The 23,225-nt window shown below is 39.7% G+C and overlaps 1 protein-coding gene across 1 annotated transcript in view; it reads left to right on the forward strand.

Moving 5' to 3' along the window:
* The window catches only part of LOC128647389 (complement C3), a 572,326-nt gene that overhangs the window by 87,699 nt on the left and 461,402 nt on the right, over nucleotides 1-23,225 (forward strand). The gene's annotated exons all lie outside the window — the stretch shown is intronic.

Genomic DNA, 23,225 nt, shown 5'->3' on the forward strand with positions numbered 1-23,225 from the left:
TATTTATTAACCCCTAATCTGCCGTCCCCAACGTCGCCTCCACCTACCTACAATTATTAACCCCTAATCTGCCGACCGGATCTCACCACTACTCCAATAAATGTATTAACCCCTAAAGCTAAGTCTAACCCTAACACTAACACCCCCCTAAGTTAAATATAATTTAAATCTAACGAAATAAATTAATTCTTATTAAATAAATTATTCATATTTAAAGCTAAATACTTACCTGTAAAATAAACCCTTATATAGCTACAATATAAATTATAATTATATTGTAGCTATTTTAGGATTAATATTTATTTTACAGGCAACTTTGTAATTACTTTAACCAGGTACAATAGCTATTAAATAGTTAATAACTATTTAATAGTTACCTAGTTAAAATAATTACAAAATTACCTGTAAAATAAATCCTAACCTAAGTTACAATTAAACCTAACACTACACTATCAATAAATAAATTAAATAAACTACCTACAATTACCTACAATTAAACCTAACACTACACTAGCAATAAATTAATTAAATACAATACCTACAAATAAATACAATTCAATAAACAAACTAAAGTACAAAAAATAAAAAAGAACTAAGTTACAAAAAATAAAAAAATATTTACAAACATTAGAAAAATATTACAACAATTTTAAACTAATTACACCTACTCTAAGCCCCCTAATAAAATAACAAAGACCCCCAAAATAAAAAAATGCCCTACCCTATTCTAAAATTAAAATAGAAAAGCTCTTTTACCTTACCAGCCCTGAAAATGGCCCTTTACGGGCATGCCCCAAAGAATCCAGCTCTTTTGCCTGTAAAAAAAAAACCATACAATACCCCCCCAACATTACAACCCACCACCCACATACCCCTAATCTAACCCAAACCCCCCTTAAATAAACCTAACACTAAGCCCCTGAAGATCTCCCTACCTTGTCTTCACCACACCGGGTTCACCGATTCGTCCTGGCTCCGACGTCTTCATCCAAGCCCAAGCGGGGGGCTGAAGATGTCCATGATCCGACTGAAGTCTTCATCCAAGCCGGAGCTGAAGAGGTCCATGATCGGGCTGAAGTCTTCATCCAAGCGGGTGCTGAAGAGGTCCATGATCGGGCTGAAGTCTTCTATCAAGCGGCATCTTCAATCTTCTTTCTTCAAGATCCATGGTCATCCCGCCGACGCGGAACATCCATCTTCACCGACGACTTCCCGACGAATGACGGTTCCTTTAAGGGATGTCAAGATGGCGTCCCTCGAATTCCGACTGGCTGATAGGATTCTATCAGCCAATCGGAAATAAGGTAGGAAAATTCTGATTGGCTGATGGAATCAGCCAATCAGAATCAAGTTCAATCCGATTGGCTGATCCGATCAGCCAATCAGATTGAGCTCGCATTCTATTGGTTGTTTCGATCAGCCAATAGAATGCGAGCTCAATCTGATTGGCTGATCGGATCAGCCAATCGGATTGAACTTGATTCTGATTGGCTGATTCTATCAGCCAATCAGAATTTTCCTACCTTAATTCCGATTGGCTGATAGAATCCTATCAGCCAATCGGAATTTGAGGGACGCCATCTTGGATGACGTCCCTTAAAGGAACCGTCATTCGTCGGGAAGTCATCGGTGAAGATGGATGTTCCGCGTCAGCGGGATGACCATGGATCCGGAAGAAAGAAGATTGAAGATGCCGCTTGATAGAAGACTTCAGACCAATCATGGACCTCTTCAGCTCCCGCTTGGATGAAGACTTCAGCCCGATCATGGACCTCTTCAGCTCCGGCTTGGATGAAGACTTCAGTCGGATCATGGACATCTTCAGCCCCCCGCTTGGGCTTGGATGAAGACGTCGGAGCCAGGACGAATCAGTGAACCCGGTGTGGTGAAGACAAGGTAGGGAGATCTTCAGGGGCTTAGTGTTAGGTTTATTTAAGGGGGGTTTGGGTTAGATTAGGGGTATGTGGGTGGTGGGTTGTAATGTTGGGGGGGGGTATTGTATTTTTTTTTTTACAGGCAAAAGAGCTGAATTCTTTGGGGCATGCCCCGCAAAGGGCCCTTTTCAGGGCTGGTAAGGTAAAAGAGCTTTTCTATTTTAATTTTAGAATAGGGTAGGGCATTTTTTTTACTTTGGGGGTCTTTGTTATTTTATTAGGGGGCTTAGAGTAGGTGTTATTAGTTTAAAATTGTTGTAATATTTTTCTAATATTTGTAAATATTTTTTTATTTTTTGTAACTTAGTTCTTTTTTATTTTTTTTACTTTAGTTAGTTTATTTAATTATATTTATTTGTAGGTATTGTATTTAATTAATTTATTGCTAGTGTAGTGTTAGATTTAATTGTAGGTAATTGTAGGTAGTTTATTTAATTTATTTATAGATAGTGTAGTTTTAGGTTTAATTGTAACTTAGGTTAGGATTTATTTTACAGGTAATTTTGTAATTATTTTAACTAGGTAACTATTAAATAGTTATTAACTATTTAATAGCTATTGTACCTGGTTAAAATAAATACAAAGTTGCCTGTAAAATAAATATTAATCCTAAAATAGCTACAATATAATTATAATTTATATTGTAGCTATATTAGGGTTTATTTTACAGGTAAGTATTTAGCTTTAAATAGGAATAATTTATTTAATAAGAGTTAATTTATTTCGTTAGATTTAAATTATATTTAATTTAGGGGGGTGTTAGTGTTAGGGTTAGAATTAGCTTTAGGGGTTAAAAAATTTATTACAGTAGCGGTGAGCTCTGGTCGGCAGATTAGGGGTTAATGCTTGAAGTTAGGTGTCGGCGATGTTAGGGAGGGCAGATTAGGGGTTAATACTATTTATTATAGGGTTATGAGGCGGGAGTGAGGCGGATTAGGGGTTAATACATTTATTATAGTAGCGATGCGGTCTGGTCGGCAGATTAGGGGTTAATAAGTGTAGGTAGGTAGCGGCGACGTTGGGGGCGGCAGATTAGGGGTTAATAAATATTATGTAGGTGTCGGCGATGTTAGGGGCAGCAGATTAGGGGTACATAGGGATAACGTAGGTGGCGGCGGTATGCGGTCGGCAGATTAGGGGTTAAAAATTTTAATAGAGTGGCGGCGATGTGGGGGGGGCCTCGGTTTAGGGGTACATAGGTAGTTTATTGGTGTTAGTGTACTTTAGAGCACAGTAGTTAAGAGCTTTATAAACCGGTGTTAGCCCAGAAAGCTCTTAACTACTGACTTTTTTCTGCGGCTGGAGTTTTGTTGTTAGAATTCTAACGCTCACTTCAGCCAAGACTCTAAATACCGGTGTTAGAAAGATCCCATTGAAAAGATAGGATACGCAAATGGCGTAGGGGGATCTGCGGTATGGAAAAGTCGCGGCTGGAAAGTGAGCGTTAGAACCTTTCCTGACTGACTCCAAATACCAGCGGGCGGTAAAAACCAGCGTTAGGAGCCTCTAACGCTGGTTTTGACGGCTACCGCCCAACTCTTACATTGCCCTGAAAAGGGCATTCAGCTTTTTTACATAAAGCCCAAACCCTAATCTAAAAAAAAAAACACCCAAAAAGAAAAAAAAAAAAAAAAAAACCCTAACACTATCCCCCGAAGATCCACTCACAATTTCAAATCAGCCAATAGGATAAGAGCTACTGAAATCCTATTGGCTGTTCAAATCAGCCAATGGGATGAGAACTAATTAAATCCTATTGGCTGTTCAAATCAAATACTGTTGGGGGGTCTTTGTATTTTTTTCAGGTAAAAGAGCTGATTTCTTTTGGGTAATGCCCTACAAAATGCCCTTTTAAGGGCTATTGATAGTTTATTGTAGGCTAGGTTTTTTTATTTTGCTGGGGTTTTTTTTTATTTTATAAGGCTATTAGATTAGGTGTCATTGTTTTTATTTTTGATAATTTTGTGTGTTATTTTTCGTAATTTAGTGTTTGTTATTTTTCGTAATTTAGTATTTTTTGTAATTTTAGACTTACATTTTTTTTAGTAGTGTTAGTTTTTTTTAATGTGGTGTAATTTAGTTTTTTTAATTGGTAGTTATTTTGATTTTAGTATAATAGTTTAGTATAATAGTTATGTTGGGTTAATTGTTAGTTTAAACTTTTTTTTAATTTCACATGTAAATTTTTAGTTATTTTAAGATAGGGATATTGTAATTTTAATTTAAAGTTAAGGGGTTGTTAGGTTTAGGGGCTAATAGTTTAATTTAGTTTTTTGTGATGTGGGGGGCTGGCGGTTTAGGAGTTAATGGCTTTATTTACTGGCAGTGATGTGGGAGGCCAGAGGTTTAGGGGTTAATAACTTTATTTAGTGGCAGCGATGTCGGGGAGTGGCTGAATAGGGGTTAATAACTTTATTATAGTGTCGGGGAGCGGAAGAATAGGGGTTAATAGCTTTATTATAGTGGCTGCTTTGTCGGGGAGCGACGGAATATGGGTTAATACATTTTAAATAGTGTTTGCGATGCGGGAGGGTGGCAGAATAGGGGTTAATAGCTTTTTCCATCTTAATGGGAGGAGAGTCCACTGCCTTATTTATTACTTGTGGGAATTTAGAACCTGGCCACCACGAGGAGGCAAAGACACCCCAGCTAAAGGCTTAAATACCTTCCCCACTCCCCTCATTTCCCCAGTCATTCTTTGCCTTTCGTCACAGGAGGTTGGCAGAGGGGTGTCGGAAGATTCAGAGTATTCTCTTATGAAGGGTAGTACTCTTCGAAATGGGACTGGAGTTTTAAGTAGTCCTGTCAGCCTCTCAGTGAGAGCATGGATGAATGTTAGAGTCCGGAGATGCAGGGAGAGTCTTTCTGCGAACCCATCCCGACTCAGATTAACAGTTCCATCAGCAATCAGCATTGACAAGTTTCGCTGCCTGCTTTTATGCTATCAAGTCCATGTCAGGAGCGATGCTACTACCCTGTCACACTTGAAAGGCCGTGTTCCTACTCCACGGCTTTGATTCTGGTAAGATCATTTCATTTATACATATATGAAAACGTAAGAAGACAGGGTCACAGTGTGTCTCCTTCTGTATAGAATCAAGGGTAATTCCCTCAGAAGGGGGTTATTGAACAGGGGGGATTTTATGCATAATATTGTTTATTGTGTTTTTATGCTGCAAAATGTGGGAGATGAGGCTCTGTCAGTGTGTGAACAGTCAGTTTACTTAGCGAGAGATTGATGCGGGCCTTTTGGCGTGTTTTTCTCTCTAGGGCAGGGGCGGTCCTGCATTGCATTCCATGTGACCGGGTGTGGTCTCTTTAACTTCCTCTTTCTTGACCGGAGTTTGGAAGAGATGAAGCTGTTTCACTGTGGTCCGGCTCAAAGGAGGTGGTGAGTGCCCCGGCCATTGGAATATAAAGGTGCCATTTAAATTCTATCTAGTCCGCAATAAAGGCGCAAGCTATGGAGAACTCTAATATGTTAAAGGGCACTCCCTCTTTATCTAAACCTATTAACTGTGTCTATTGTGAGGAGGTTCTGGTTGAACCGCCTGCTCAACTCTGTTCCACATGCTTTGACACTATATCTAAAAAGAATAAGATATTTAGTACAACTGAGCCGTTGCGAGGTGCATTCCGTATATTCATCTCCGATTGCACAGGCAGCTCCCCAGGGCACTACTATTCCTCCCGCGGGAGGGGCCCTTTGGCTGCCAGACTTTGCTGATCTGTTACAAACTGCGGTCTCTGCTGCCTTTAATGCCTTACCACGCTTTACTAAGCGTATGTGAAAGGTGCAACATTGCTATCCGTCCCGGGGTCATTGACTCAGCTGGTTGTCTCAGACAGATTATCCGCTGATGACAACTCCGACTTGTCGGAGGACATCTTTTCTGGGTCGGAATCCGCTACTTCCAGGCCTCCGTCTGCAGAGGTACCAGATTTTAAGTTTAAGATGGAGCATTTGCGCTTACTGCAGAAAAAAGTGCTTGCTATGTTGGAGGTTCCCGAACCGAAACTGCTGGAGGAACCTGTGATCCCTAAGCTAGATAGGGTTTACTAGGACAGGGTACTGCCTCAGGCCTTCCCGGTCCCTATTAATTTGGCTAATATTATTAAGAATGAATGGGAGAAACTTGGTTCGTCCTTTTCCCCCTCTACTTCTTTTAAAAACCTATTCCCTGTTCTGGACTCGCAGCTTGAGCTGTGGGGGGCCATTCCTAAGGTAGATGGTGCTATCTTCACGCTGGCTAAGAGAACGACTATACGACTAGAGGATAGCTCTTCGTTCAAGAAACCCATGAATAAAAAGATAGAGTCCATGCTGCGGAAGATGTTCCAACTCACAGGGTTTGTTTTTTAACCGGCGGCGGTGGTCGCTGCGGTGGCTGGTGTGGCTACCTATTGGTGTGTCAACCATGATCAGGGTGGAGACTCCCCTCAAGGAGATTCAGGAACAAATTAAGGCCTTAAGGGTAGCGCATTCATTTATTTGTGATGCAAATATGCAGATTATTCGCCTGAATGCTAAGACATCAGGTTTTTCTGTTTTTAGCCCATAGTGCTCTGTGGCTGAAGTCGTGGTCTGCAGACATGATTTCCAAGTCTCGATTGCTTTCCCTCCTGTTCAAGGGGAAAGTTCTGTTTGGTCCGGGCCTGGATTTCATTATATCTACGGGGTGGCAAGGGTGCTTTCTTGCCACAGGATAAGAAGAATAAACCTAAGGGGTCTAGTTTTCGTCCCTTTCGTGCTGACAAGTCTCAGCGTCAGCAGCTTGCCGTAAAGTCAGAGCAGTCCAAGGGATCTTAGAAGCCAGTTAACTCTTGGAACAAATCCAAGCAGAACAAGAAGCCCGCCGAGACAAAATCGGCATGAAGGGGCGGCCCCCGATCTAGCCTTGGATCATGTAGGGGGCAGACTATCTTTTTTTGCGGAGGCCTGGATAAGAGACATTCAGGACCCTTGGGTTCAGGAGGTTATAGCACAAGGTTACAGGGTAAGATTCAGGTCCCATCCTGTCAAACATATCATGAAGACTAGAGAAGAGAGACGCCTTCCTAGGGTGTGTGAGGGATCTCTCATGCCTCGGAGTAATCGTCCCAGTCCCTCTATCAGAAAGAGGTCTGGGGTATTATTCAAACCTTTTTGTGGTCCCAAAGAAGGAGGGCACGTTTCACCCAATTCTGGACCTAAAGTGCCTAAACAAGTCAGTCCCATCGTTCAAGATGGAGACGGTCAGGCCTATTTTGTTTCTAGTTCAAGAGGGGCAATTCATGACAGCTATAGATGGATGCTTACCTTCATGTTCCAATCCACAAGGATTACTTCAGGTTCCTAAGATTTGCATTTCTGGACCAGTACTTACAGTTTGTGGCCCTACCTATTGGTCTGGCAATGGCCCCAAGAGTCTTTACAAAGGTTCTGGGAGCTCTGCTCGTGGTAGCGAGAGACAGAGGTATTGCAGTGGCTCCTTATCTGGAAGATATCCTGGTCCAGGCTCCATCCTATATTCTTGCGGAGGATCACTTGACGGCTCGTCTCCTTCTCCTTCAGTCCCATGGGTGGAAGATAAATGAAGGAAAGAGTTCCCTGGTCCCCAGCAACAGGGTGGAGTTCCTGGGTACGATAATAGATTCTTCAGCCTTGCAGATATTCTTAACAGATCAGAGACGTTGCAAGATTGCGTACAACTGTCTGGCCCTTCAGACCTCTTCAAGGACATCTGTGGCCAGGTGTATGGAGGTGATCGGGCTCATGGTATCCAGCATAGATGTCATAACATACGCCAGGTTCAATCTCAGGCCTCTTCAGCTGTTCATGTTGAGACAATAGAATGGCGATCATTCAGATCTATCCCAACAGATATCTCTGGACAACCAAATGAGGCAATACCTCTCTTGGTGGACCCTATTGTGACCATGGACGCAAGTCTATCAGGATGGGGAGCTGTGTAGGGTGCCAGAAAGGCACAGGGCAGATGGACTCGAGAGGAATCAAGTCTATTGATACATTTTCTGGAACTTTGAGTGATAGTCAACGCTCTGAGGGCTTGGCCCCCTCTATGATCGTCCTGATTAATCAGATTCCAGTCGGACAACATTAACTCAGTGGCTTACATAAACCATCAGGGGGGAATGAGAAGCTTCCTAGCCATGAGGGAAGTATCTCAGATTCTGGAATGGGCAGAGACCTACCGTTGTTCGCTCTCAGCGATCCACATTCCGGGTGTGGACAACTGGGAAGCTGACTTTCTAAGCAGACAATCGTTTCATCCGGGGGAATGGTCTCTCCATTCCGAGGTGTTCATGGAGATCTGTAAAAGATGGGGGATGCCGGAGATAGACCTCATGGTGTCCAGACTCAACTGCAAACTACCCAGATACCGGTCACGGTCCAGGGATCCCCAGGCAGAGCTGATAGATGCCTTAGCGGTTCCCTGGGAGTTCAACCTACTTTACATTTTTCCACTGTTGCCTCTTCTACCTCGTGTAGTGGCCCGCATCAAGCAGGAGCAAGCTTTGGCTATTCTGATTGCTCCGTCATTGGTTACATTGTCACAGAGATCTGCTGGTTCAGGGTCCCTTTCTACACCAAAATCTTGATTCTCTGAGTCTGACTGCATGGAGATTGAACGTCTAGTCTTAGCCAAGAGAGGATTTTCAGATAGAGTGATTGATACTTTTATTCAGGCGAGGAAGCTGGTCACTCGGCGCATCTATCATAAAGTGTGGAGGACCTACTTGTCCTGGTTTGAGGAACGGGGATATCCCTGGCACAAGGTTAGGGTATCCAGGATTTTGGCCTTTCTAAAAGACGGTCTGGATAAGGGTCTTGCCGCTAGTTCCCTAAAGGGACAGATTTCAGCTTTATCTGTATTGTTATACAAGAAGCTTGCAGAGCTTCCGTACATTCAGTCTTTTGTTCATGCTCTGTTTAGGATCAGACATGTCTTTAGAAATTCGGCTCCTCCTTGGAGCTTTAGCTTGGTTCTTAAGGTTTTGCAGAGGGCTCCGTTTGAGCCTATGCATGCGCTTGATATTAAGATTATTTCATGGAAAGTCCTATTCCTACTGGCTATTGCATCGGCACGCAGAGTCTCTGAGTTGGCGGCCTTGCAATGTAAGCCTCCTTACCTGTTTTTTCACACTGAAAACGCTGTTCTTCGCACTGGATTGGGGTTTCTTCCTAAGGTTGTGTAGAATCGTAGCATCAATCAGGAAATAGTAGTTCCTTCTTTGTGTCCTAACCCTTCTTCTTCAAAGGAAAGGTTGCCTCACAATTTGGATGTGGTTTGGGCTTTGAAGCTTTATCTTCAGGCCACGAAAGAGTTCAGACAGGCTTCATCTTTATTTGTTGTGTATTCGGGGAAGCACAGGGGGCAGAGGGCCTCTGCCACTTCTCTATCCTTTTGGTTGAGGAGCATGATCCGTCTGGCTTATGAGACAGCGGGACACAAGCCTCCTCAGAGGAGTACGGCTCACTCAACTAGAGCTGTGGCCTCTTTTTGGGCCTTTAAGAACGAGGCCTCTATGGAGCAGATTTGTAAGGCGGCCACTTAGTGTTCCTTACATACTTTTGCAAAATTTTATAAATTCGATGTCTTTGCTTCGGCAGAAGCAGTTTTTGGGTGAAAGGTTCTGCAGGCTGTGGTGCCCTCAGTTTAGGGTCCGCCTCCTTTTGCCCTCCCATTTATTTCATTGTGTCCCCTAGAGCTTGGGTATTTGTTCCCACAAGTAATGAATGAAGCAGTGAACTCTCCTCCCATTAAGATGGAAAACATAAATTATGCTTACCTGATAATTTAATTTCCATATGTGGGAGGAGAGTCCACTGCTCCTGCCCATTTCTCCGGTGGGCGGACCTACATTTAATTTTATTCTTCTGGCACCATTTATACCCTGATATTTCTCCTACTGTTCCTTCTTCTCTTGGCAGAATGACTGGGGGATGAGGGGAGTGGGGGAGGTATTTAAGCCTTTGGCTGGGGTGTCTTTGCCTCCTCCTGGTGGCCAGTTTCTAAATTTCCACAAGTAATGAATGAAGCAGTGGACTCTCCTCCCACAGATGGAAATGAAATTATCAGATAAGCATAGTTTATGTTATTATAGTGGCGAGGATGTGGGCGGGCGTCAGATTTGGGGTTAATAAGTTTAATATAGTGTTTGCAATGTGGGAGGGCCTCGGTTTAGGGATTAATATGTAGTTTATGGGTGTCAGTGTACTTTGTAACAGTTTAGTTATGAGTTTTGTGAAACATTTTTGTGGCGCAAAACTCATAACTACTGCTCTCAGATGGCGGTATGGATCGTGTCTGTATAGGCTGGAATGCAAGTATTTTAGCCTCACCGCACAACTTGTAATACTGGCGCTATGGAAATCCACACAAAAACGCAATTTTTTGGAGTGCGGGATTGACTTTGCGTTACAGGCTAAAATGCTTGTGGTAGAGCTATACTGACAAGACTTGTAATGACTGTGTTACTGTTTTTACGCTGAAATGGCCAATTTTTCAGTGTTAAAACCGTTACTCACCACTCATAATCTAGCCAAAACTTAGGTATAGACATGGCGGTCCTCAACAGCATTGCTCATATTGGTGTATCTGTAAAAAAATAAAAATATATATATATTTACTACTTGCTTTTATTTTTTATGTTAATTGTTTAAAGGGACAGTATACACAAATTTTCATAAAACTGCATCTAATAGACACTACTATAAAAATAAGATGCACAGATACTGATATAAAAATCCATTATAAAACTGTTTAAAAACTTACTTAGAAGCTCTCAGTTTAGCTCTGTTGAAAAGGCAGCTGGAAAGCCCACTGCAAGTGGGAAATAAGACACTCCCCCTCCCCCTTCTTTTGCATATGAAAAGACCCTTTACACAAACAGGAGCAAGCTAAAGAAGGTAGCTGACGGTATTTTCATGAAACTTTGGTGCTTGGTTAGGAGTCTGAAAATCAGAGCAATGTTATTTAAAAATAAGCAAAATTATATATATATATATTTTTTTAAAGCTTTATGGGCTATATAAATGGATCATCTACAAAACATTTATGCAAAGAAAAAATGAGTGTGTAATGTCCCTTTAATATCCTTTTAAGTTTAATGTACAACGTCAAATCTGCTTAATACAATGATGCAATGGTGCTTCAGTCTAAATGTGCCAATGATCTCAATTTTTCTAATAGCTAGAGTAGTACAGCCTCTAATTGGCTATATTGTCTTAAAAAAGTGAGTCAACTAAGTCAACTTATATAAAATAATAATAATAATAAAAAAAACATAAGGGGTATGCCTTTTTTTTATTGGTCTTAACATTGGACATTCCTTCTATTTTTTTAAAATAATTTTTATTGAGGTTCTCATATAAGCATACAGACAATTATCATCAGCAAGTTATAAAACCTAATACAACAGCAATTGACAGTATGCATCCAAAATAAACATATACGAACTACACCTGTTCCTATGGAACCACGAGCATTTAGTGCAGGAACATATCAAATGTCCTAATATATGTTTACAGTCTAATCTAATAATAAACATTTAAATAAATATTTAAGTATTCAAAAGATGAACCTCATGTTTTCATGTTTTTCTTAGAAATATTTCCCTTAATGAACATTTAAGACCTCTTGTGTCTACTTATTTATATAGATGTTGCATAGGGAAATGTAATAATAAAGTAAACAACAAATGTAAACTAAACATAAACAACCTGTTAATTTGAGGATAAAGAAACATCCCAAGGATATTACAATTTCTGAATGACTTATAAGGTTGTTATAATGAGTATAGGTGATATCGTACTAAAGCCCAGAATAATATAGTAGACAAACAGCAATATGTGGCTTACAATATATAGAGATTAAAAATATTAGGTTAGAAGGAACCTGAGCCACCTGAATCTGGGCATTTAGAGTAAGAATTACTGTTGTTAAGGTTGCGGTATAGAAGAGATAAACCGCATAGGTAGTCCTCCACAACTAGAAGGCACATTATATGGGGAGGGGGGGGAGGTGGTTATTTAGATGTGTTAGGTAGCATGTACTAAAGAGCATGTTTCCATATAGAGACAAGATGGCTTATTATATCATGGCTCAAAAATAAAACAGGCTACAACATTACACTCATAAGCATATAGGCTACTAGGAGGAAAGTATAAGAGGGTTGGGTGCATACTGGACTATTGTGATGTCTAGCATAGTGGAACCTTAAGTTCTAAACCATTTGCGTTACTTGAGAACAATCCTAAAGTTCCGGTATGGGAAACAATATGTCAAAAAGATACATACAATTAACAACCTACTACTAAGCATATACAGAAATACAAGATGTAGGTGTAATAGCCTGTTGCATCTATCAAATACAAATATAACATAATCAGCCAGAACATAGCAACCAGTATGCAGTGGGATAAACTGAAGGTTATGGTCTTACTGACCGGTTGAGGAAACACACCGCCTTGGCCGCGTATATATCGACTACCGTGCAGAGTATCGACATAAACGGTCTATGTACCCCGAGTATGAGTATGACTGGTTTCCATTTGCATAAAACCTGGCAATCTCAAGAATATTATTTATTACTGAAAGTAGGTAGGGTATATATGCACCAATCTTAATATAGAATAGGCCTGACCTTTATAAATAAACAAAAAACAAAAACTGTATAAGCCACTTTACGTAGTGAGATTACGCTGTGAAAAACAAATTATAATGATACAATGGGTGTTGCTGAGCTAGGGCAAAAAATGTTTTGGAGTTAAAATATATGGGAAATAAGGGCTTTTAAATATTTTCTTGATATGGTAAACTGCTGAGAGTCCTAATTTTAAATGCGATCTAGGGTCTAATGGTAGGCCATCGCCTCCATCATAACAAGAGGCTACCAAACTCCAGATATAGCACAAGATAGCTACGTAGTGACTAGTGGACTTGGTAGAATGTGACCATTTAAACACTAATGTATAACGGTTGTGATCATTCAGGTCCAGGTATTATTAAATAGCATATCTCTTTAGGTGTCTAGTGGGTAGCTAATATATAATAATCAAATATTGAGCTTACTTAGAGCTTCATAAGTAATAGTAGCATTATACACATAATACCTGAGTGGCAACCCATGAACATATTTTTGTATAAAATTAGCTGCTTCAAGAGTGAGGAGAAGCATAGTATATAGGATAGTGCAGCATCTTATAGTCAACAGAGTAAGGGGTTTACTGACAATTGGTTATTAGACTGGTTTTGGAGGTATTGAGCATTTCCAGGCTTAAAAATAAGCATACAACCTTGGCAAATAACCAGGGACAAGTTAACAGATTAGAGTATACCCCTGCAACACAGAACATGTGATTTCTCATCTTACCTGTCATGGGTCAATTCAAGCAGGCATAATGTATAGTAACCTAAATGCTTATCTTATACTACACAGATATTAGCCCCAATTTCTGCTAAGTAAAAAGTCCATGAAACAGATAGATATTATGTGCTAGACTTTTACCATTACTCAGCTTACGTCACCATTTTCAGAACGTACGGTCAGCAAATAAAAGTACATACATGAACACATGAATAATAATAATAATAAACATAATGCCCATTCCTAACAGAACTTTTAAGTAAAAAAAAAAAACCATAGAGAGAGCTATTAACTGTTAAATAACAATGAGGATTCCAGCAAGTCTTTAAAAAAACGTTAAGTGGAATTCAGCGTTATGCCTTCATAGGTACATCTAGCATGGACCAAGAATAAAAAGTTCACATTATACTTATCAAGGAGGTCCAGTGTCGTAGAAAGGATAAAGTTCCTTTCCTGGCATATCTTCTTACAACAGAATAATTTGTGCAGTTTAGGCTTAATTTCCTATCCTATGCCTGTCCTTTATGAATTAATCACCAGCATGGGACCTATTCTTTCACCATTTGCCCTGCAGGTTTTGTGCCAAGTTGCGTCGGTCCAATAATACTGTCTCCGTTTGAAGGAAGTTTGTGCCGATGCTGTTTTTCTTCCAAAGCTCTTGGGTTGTACGCTGTAATCGTTAAGCTTTCCTGAGTCATCTATACGGTTAGAGTGCTCTCCCATTAGGGTCTTAACAGTAGCTCTCGTTAACAAGGATTCGTCAGTAGTCTCCACAGCCTCATGATATTTCACCTTCTCAGCTGTTTCTGTACTGGTGTGTGGACAATGCTGGGGCCCCAAAGCATCTCCGCTAGTATTGTTCACTTCAGCTGGGCTGGAATAAACCTCAACCGAAGTCTTAATGTCCTCTATGAAGCCAAGATCCTTGTTTAAGGTAGCAGTAAGTTTAAGGTGGTGGGAGATTAGAAGTCCACTGAGTTCAATTAGTAACTTGTGAGTGTTCTCCATGTCTAGTGCAGACCCACGAGGGAGGCAAGATGGCTACCGTCTTTACAGCTGCAAAACGGGACTCTGGTCTCACTTTGATGCTGTTGTATATATGGCAAAATCATTTTTCTCTGGGTGTCAGTTAGGAGTCCAACAGGAAGCCCCCCGACATAGAAGATTTAATTTGTATACAAATCTTATCTTTTATCGATTTTAGGGCAGTTGTAGCTGGTGCTCTGAAGAAATGCGACCTTTCATGTGTGCTGCTGGCTCCGCCCCCTCCTATTTTTTTTTTTACATTCATGCAAATCAAATCTAATACTGATCCTACCCTGAGCCTCATAATTACTAGCTTAATAACTCCAATAACTTACATCATAGTACTCATACTTGTGGGTTACTGCCTGATAAAAAAACATTGTATACCATTAGCCTATTTGAATCATGTTGGCTATCCTAAATCACTAATTCACAAAAAACATTGAAGGTCTAACTGCGTATTCAGACCTTTGGGGACCAGTGTACCCAGAACATGAATCCACTTACTCTCTCTTTGTAGTAGACACCTACCCTTATCTCCACCCCTATTAAAGGGTGGTATATGGTCTATGATTATATATCTCAAGCCTGATTCTGCATGTTGATGTTGTACAAAATGTCTAGCCACCAGCTGCTCAGAGCTGCCTGAATTTAGAGGAGCCCTGATAGCAGACCGGTGATTAGCCATTCTGGTCCTCAGATCATCCTGGGTCTTACCAATATAAAATTTGCCACACAGACAGTGTAGCATATAAACAATAAATTTGGTTGTGCAAGTTACCCTAATCTAATATTATATTTACGATTGCTCCAGGGGTGTGTAAACAATGTACCCTGTGTTAGTCCCCCCAAAGTTATCCAACCACTGCATTGGTAGAAACCATTGCAGTTTGAACCTAGACATGTTTTTTTGTAATCAGGGCGTAACAACATGTCCTTCAAAGATTGGCCTCTCCTGTACCCAATCATGGGTGCTTCATAGTTAGTAAAAGGAAAAGTCCCATCAGATTTGTCCGAGTCATCTCTTGGGATTTTTGAAAATCCAATAGTTTCTGGTGTAAATGTTGTAGAAAATGTAATTCTCTCTGATTTCTGTGTTGATTCCTTCTTTACCAAGGCTTGCTCCTGGGTTAGAGGAGTGTACTCTTCAAATGCTGATCCCAGATGTTTTTTATTATAAACACGTTGCTCAAACCTGTGGTACATATCCTGGAGTTGTTGGCATCTCTTTCCCTCATCTGTTTTGTTCCTGCCTACTTTCTTTTTTAAATTTTTATTTTATTGAGGTTAAGAAAAACACAATACACGGTAATCACATTTACAAGCCCTCAACCCGTAAGGGCAAATTATCAAAGTATAAATTGCTGTTCATACGCATAATAATACAACACTATTCTGAGGCATAAGACATATAGGAGTACCCTTGTGAGGTGCCAAAAATAAACATACAATATATTCCATAACAGTGGTATGGCAAATGAACAGAGAAGTTCATAAATATAAAATACCGTTGAGTACAATAACCTAGTCAACTATCTCTGTGGTACCTTTAGTAAAGGATAAAAAGAAATATAAAAAAACAAATCCTCAGTTTTCCACCTCCATACCATAAGTGAGGTCACTATGGGCCTCCAATATATCAAATAGGAAGGATAGTAGTAGGGCTACCTTATCATATGATCCCTTTTGGATCTGTTAAGTATTATTGAAACATTTTAAACATAACTATAACATATCCTTCTAGTATATATAGTTTATCCAACTATCAAAAATTGGGGAAAGGGTAATAGCTTTTTAGAAGTAAGATACACAATTTTAAAAGTATAGGGAAAAGTTTTTATGGAATCTGCGTTCCGCTGTTTATAGAATAAACAAATATTTAGGAGGCGGAGTTAAATTTAGAGGAGCCGCAGATACACAAGGGCAAAACTAATGGAATTAAATAAGGGTCAATAAACTATGGTTTTCTCTAATCTCTAGACACATATGAGCAATTTATCTAAATGTAACAAATAAACAGAAATATTTCATCCACATATATGAAATAACTGGTAAACCTAGAGGAGAATTGATGGCTTAAAACATATAGTTTATAAACATACATATCTAAATTAAGTCTGCTGTATAGAACTAACCTCAAATTATCCATTACTCCCCTCTAGTGGTAAAAATAAAAATCTACAGTTTGTCACCCAATAAAATATTTTATTGTCCCCATACTGCGACTAAAGAAATTTGAAAAAATATCTCAGACATCCTTGAAAAAAAAAAAAAAAAAAAATCCTTATTACGGACTATCAAGCATAGAATATGATATACAATCTCTGTCTTACGTGTCACAGCTATATACTAGTGAAGAGAAGCATATTGTTAGATTTTCACTAAACATCTCAGATGGAACTTGGTACATATGTAAATTAAGTTGCTATATGTCAAAATACGAAAATGATCCCAGAAGTACAGTTGCATACTTAAAATTATGGCCAAAGTATCCTCTAGCTTTTAGGACTATTAGATAGGATAGGACGCTGGGTCAAATCTAAAAGTATTTAGGCTAAAATAGGACCACACTCCCAATCCTGCCTTATAAAATGTGGAATTACTAAAACAGCTTAAGAACAATTGGAATATGTCGAACTTTGAACAAAAATCTTATGAGTTAAAGCCTGAAATAAATCTAGTAGACCTCCCTCGCCACCCCGGCCGCGGGTAGCTCAAGAGGATTCTCTCATAATTATATAGAATTAATTGTAGGCAGTATATAGCAACCTAGCTCGGACAAGTCTGCTTTCCCTCCCATCTCAATAAACCTATACACCCTACAATCAGCAGATAAATGGATAATAGCACGACCCATGTTGTTTCTAGCAGGCACTGCCAGTAGAGATAATAAATGTAGGAAGTATTATACTGTCATCTTGTTAGTTAGACAATTCCTATATAGAGGGCTCTTAGCTGGAACCTATAATAAATCTAAACTATTTTATAAACATCACACAACCTTATCTAGCATATAGCCACTAGTTAACTATATAAAACAGACATATAATTATATAAAGTTCCATAGAACAACAACCATAGTATATCTCATGAGGTTATTGAAATATACAGGTCTTAGCCCACGCCACATCTCTGAGGCTTAATTAAAGTCACAGGCATTCCTTGAGAGAAACTGATCAGGCCAAAATATTGCAATTCATAATCCAAAGGCCGGAGTTTCTATGGATGAAGCCAGAACTCACTCCCTGTTATGCGCTCAACTCAGACCTAGAGATACCACGACCTCCCGGGATGGAACAAATAAAAAAAAGTAATTGACCATATTTACTCCAAAGTTTCGATAGTTCCTGTAGGTCATCTAAATCAGAGTTATCCGAGTCAGAGTAATTAAGGGCCTCAGTCACGCAATTCTTTTGTGCCCAGACAGCCTTGTGGCTTCCATATAGACCTGAAGGTCGTGCAGGAACACAAAGAGTCCTGGCCATGTGAAAAGTATGCATCCGTAAAGTAGACGTGGAGCCTCCTGTCACATCCGCAACCATCATCTCTTGCTCCACTTCGGTAATATTATCTAGGTCCGTTTGCTTCTTTATATTCGGTTCTCCATCAGCAGAGGGACAATCTGTGCTCTCTTGCTCTAGTAAAGGCAGTTGCTGGGGGGCATTGTGACACGCTATTAAGAGAATAAGCTCTCTCTTGAAGTCATGTAGTGCTGCATCTATTTTATTGTAAATGGCCTCACGGGTATAAAGATGTCCACTCTCCACTACCCTCCGTATTTCAATCCGGGTATTTTAATAAACAGCTCTTCTCCTTCAGAAAGATATCTCTTGGATGTCACTAGGATGTAGATTCACATTATAGATATTCCATGGGTCCCTTATTGTATCTGAAACAGTAGTTTCATGTCATTTTAGCCATGGATCTCCATCAGCACACGTCCGCTCCAGTCTGTGGCTTGCTCCGCCCCCCTGACTACTTTCTTAAATTGAGACTTACAGTAGGTAGTGCTTTTTTAAAGCTTGATGGATGACAACTAGTCACATCAAGAAGTGAGTTCCTATGTGTTGTCTTCTGATATAGCCTAGTGTATAGCTCTTGGCCATGTCTAAAGATCCTCAAATCTAAAAAGTCTATAGACTCTGTATTGTATGTCATCTTAAATTTCAAATTTGTATTCTCATTATTCAAGGATATGAAGCACTGTTCCAACCCTTTGTAAGTACCGCCCCAGACCAAAAAGTGGACATCAATGTATCTTCTAAACAACTTGACTCTAGGGTCCTTGAATGACACTAATTGGGTTTCTTCGAAAATTGCCATGTATTGATTGGCATACGATTTGCAGAAAATAATGTTTCAAACTTGAAATAGTTCTGTTTTAAACAGAATTGTAGTAGATCAAGGATAACATCACACAAGGTGCGCACATATGGGTATTTGAATAGCTGTTGTTTAATATCTTTCAGATCCTCCTGATGGGGGATTACTATATACAAGCTAGCGACATCCAAGGTTACCAGGATGTCACTAGCCTGCAGTCCCTTCCAAGCTTTAATTAAATTGATAATCTCCATAGAGTCCAATAGAAAAGGTGGGCAATTCCTCACCATGAGTTGGAGTATGCTATCCAAATAGGTGGCAATGGGCTGTAATACTGAGCCTCTCGCTGAAACAATCAGCCTTCCTTGAGGTTTTGTGGGATGCTTGTGCACCTTCTGTAAGGTGTAAAGTACTGGGGTAGTAGGGAATTCCACAGTTAGATATTCCGCCAATAATTTTGATACTTGGCCCATTTGTAGTAATCCTTTGCTATAAATGACAATCTCTTTTTTGAGCCCCTTAATTGGATCACCACTCAATTTGTGGTAGGTGTTGGTATCCATAAGCTGGGATAGAATCTCATTCTGTAGTCCTTGTAGTCTTGCAACACAAGGGCACCCCCTTATCGGCCTCCCTAATGACCAATTTGGGATTTGCCATTAGGCCTTCAAGGGCCCTTCTTTCATCCCTTGTGAGATTGTTCCTGCCACACTGTGGAGCATTATGAATGGACCCTCTGAGATCCTGATCAACCCTTCCCATAAAGGTATGGATACTGTGATTATTGCTTTTTGGATCAAATTTAGATTTACGTCTGAATATCTCTCTTTCCCCACTAACAGTACCGAAGTGTTCCTTTAATTTCAGCATCTGTTTGAACTTGAATAGATCTACTTGTAATGAGTCATCAGAGTTAGTCATTGGTACAAATGTGAAACCCTTTTCTAAAATATTAATTTTGACAGCTGATGACTGCTCAAATTCATAATTATACTTTTTTCTACCTCCATCTCCATGGTCTTGGTGGTTTGCCTCTGTTTCTTATGTCCCTCTCATCTGATGTGTTGCCTCCTCTCATTTTTTGACCTAATAGACATTACCATATTTGATCAAATACAGGTAAATCAAAAGGCGCTGGAATTAATGGCTTCTATGCCTCTTTCCCAAACTATCTCCTTCCCAGATAGTAAAAATAGGACTATACAATATACAAGGTGAGGAGGAAGCGCTATAACAAGCACTAGAAGTAAAAAACTATGGTATTAATATTTCTTATGTCAATGGTGCTTTGCCTTTAAGGAGAATATTTAGTAGTTTCATGTACCAAATAGGTTTAGAATAGATATGGCGCATATAAATGAAGAATATAAATGAAAAGGACAATTTTTTAATCACTGAGGGTATTATCCTCACAAAGAAGGCAAATTTTAAATTGTGTTGCAACACTAAAAAATTAAAAAGAACTTGAAAAACTAATAAAAAAAAAATTTGACGAACATTTTACCAATTATATTACCGATCACAATATCGTTTTCAATTATCATTAAAACAATCCTAAGAAAAAAGTGTGGCACGTAAGTCTTTTTATCTTATTTTCTTGCAAAGTCCTGTTTGTCTAAAATTAGTTATTAAGTTGCAAATATCTTTCTTTTCTGTGTATGCAAAATTGTATCCAATGTGGCCTCGTTTAGGCAAACAATTCTTAGACTTATATAGGTTTTAAACCTTAGCAAATAATTTCCTCTGATACAACAATATCTTTTAACGTTGCTGCTATTCCTTCAGGGTAAAAAATTTTGTTTCAAAGCTTGTAGACAGTTTGGGATCGGACTTTGATCTTTTAAATGATATCGGCAACTGTGTATGGTTGAGCCTTCTATGGGATACACTTAAGTGCCCAAATACATGTGATAATGTCTGAATATGTAGAGGCTAATGTGCTCCTTCCGTAATGTTGCGTGGGTGTCTGGGGAAATTTTTTTTCCAATGTAAGGACTCACCCTCTATTTAGTTTCCTCGAGGTCTTTAAGTTTCCATACATACATTGGCAATGGAGGCAAGCGGTGATGATGTCACACTTGTATTCCTCAAATCTTCTATAACTTGCGCAAGTTATTTAATGGTCCGTATGTTGCTTGATACCTGCTCTTTAGTACTTCTGTACGCATGTCACAAATTTCAAAGACTTTTTTTCTTCTCCTCTTTATCCTTATTCATAAAGGATACAGGGTTTCACACTTTATCATCAACACATTTCTCCAGTGGTCTGGCTTTCTCAAGATCAAAATGATAAAAATAAGGATAAAGAGGAGAAGAAAAAAAGTATTTGCAATTTGTGTTTAATTTAGTGTGTTGCAATGTGGGGGGGGGGGGTCGGCGGTTTGGGGGTTAATAGCTTTATTATAGTAGTTGCGATGTAGGGAGCGGGCGGTTTAAGGGTTAATAGCTTTATTATAGTAGTTGTGATGTGGGGGGATGGCAGTTTAGGGGTTAATAGCTTTTAGTATAGTAATTGCAATGTGGGGGGGCGATTTAGGAGTTAATAGCTTTATTATAGTAGTTATGATGTGGGGGGTGCGGCGGTTTAGGGGTTAATAGGTTTATTTAGGTGTCCGGGGGGGGGGGGGGCAGCGGATTAGGGGTATTTAGATTAGGAGTTTTATGTAATTGTGTTAGATTTTTACATAACATTCTTGTCCCATAAACATCAATGGGGATTGCGTTATAGTGATCGCCATTCCACAATCGCAGGTGTTAGTTTATTTCTAACACTTTCACTCTCCATTGATGTCTATGGGGGAAAACATACATGAGCACGTCACGTCAGGACTTGGCTTTTGTGTGGTATGGAGCTTAATGCACCATAACGCACAGCCAGTGGCGTATTTAGTTTTTTTGTTGCCCTAGGCACTTAAAATTCTGCTGAACCCCCAACCCCCCTAGGTTTTAGGCTGTTTTTTGGCCATAATATATTTTGGTCAGGGTATTGGGACTATTGTTGGAAATGTTCACCAGGACTTGCAGTGAACTTGCATACATATAAATATATATATATATATATATATATATATATATATATATATATATATATATAGTCTTGCACCATTTTTATCCGATATAGGAAGGAATATATCAGTAGTTTACTATGACATTTAGACCTATAAAACAAGCATTTTACCATTGTCAGACAGTGGTGTAAAAGAATGTCCAGGTATTGATCCAATGGCTGAAAAATGATTGATATAGACAACTATCCGTATAGACAATCAAAGTCAATCAGGAAAATTTCCAGAGTAAGGATCCAAAGAGCAGTAAGGGGCAAGCCAAAGGTCAGGCACTAGCTGGGCAGAAGAAGCACAAAATCACAGTCGGCAAGAAAAGTCAAGCTAGAGGTCATACATATGAGTTCAGAAGAGTTAAAACAAAATCAAAAAGCAGGGTCAGGAAAACCAGAAAGTGGTAACAGGAATCAGACTCAAGCAAAGCACAGCCACACTGATAATATGACAAATGGGCGCCAGCAATAGAAAACGTGACCGATTGTGCCAATGCATATGAACACCAATCTGACACACTGAAAAATGATGCCAAAAAACCTCAGTGGCCATTGACACAGTGATGAGAATGCTGCATGGGCTAAAAAAATTACATAGCGAAAGGTGTGTCAGCTATGTCATTTAATGATGTTATATAATCTAGCAAGCAAAATATGACCAAGTATGCAAGGACTCACCATGTCAAGTCACAGTGCTGCAGCCGCCTAGATCCGTGTTGGACCCACGTGGTCCCATCGTTAAACTACCGGTCCTAACTGAAACATCACAGTCTCAGCACTGAAAGCCCAATAGCAACTGCTTAGAGCTCAGTCAGTCTGGGTTGCGCGTTTACAGCATTTTATAGCACAGCTATTAGAGCTCTATTTCACTTCCGGCTCCTAGAGTCCTACTGGCACTAAGCCGTTGAAAAAATAAATAAAAGTGCTGTGCGCAACACTTGTGCGCTAGTGGTCGGATGACTCAGCCGGACAGATGGGCGGTGTGCTTGTGGTGTGTGGTTGTTGTGCGCTGGGGACTAGTCTCTCCCTTCTGGGTACTGTTTTATTACTGCCACTGACAAAACACCAGATGTGTCTGGGGAAAATAGCATAGCGAATGTACGGGCTCCAAAATCTGCCGCCCCCTCCCAAGCTGCCGCCCTAGGCACGGGCCTTGTCTGCCTAGGCTGTAATACGCCCCTGCGCACAGCACAAGAAGTTTTTTCTGTAACTTGTAATGGCAGCGATATGGAAAGTGTGGTACCGCTAAATTTTTAGCGTTATTTATGCACTAGGTTTAGCGCATAACTTGTAATCTTGGTAAATGTTTTTAAGCTTACGTACAGAAAAAATATATATTTTCATTGCTGTTTAACTATATTTTACTACAAATATTTTTACTTTCATACATCACAACATAAAGACAAAACCTGGGTATTGTATTTTTATGATCTCAAAGGGACACAAACCCAAATGTTTTCTTTCATGATTCAGAGAGAGCATGCAATTTTAACCAGCATTCTAATTTACTCCTA

Source organism: Bombina bombina, chromosome 2, assembly GCF_027579735.1.
Source record: "Bombina bombina isolate aBomBom1 chromosome 2, aBomBom1.pri, whole genome shotgun sequence".
Classification (NCBI taxonomy): domain Eukaryota; kingdom Metazoa; phylum Chordata; class Amphibia; order Anura; family Bombinatoridae; genus Bombina; species Bombina bombina.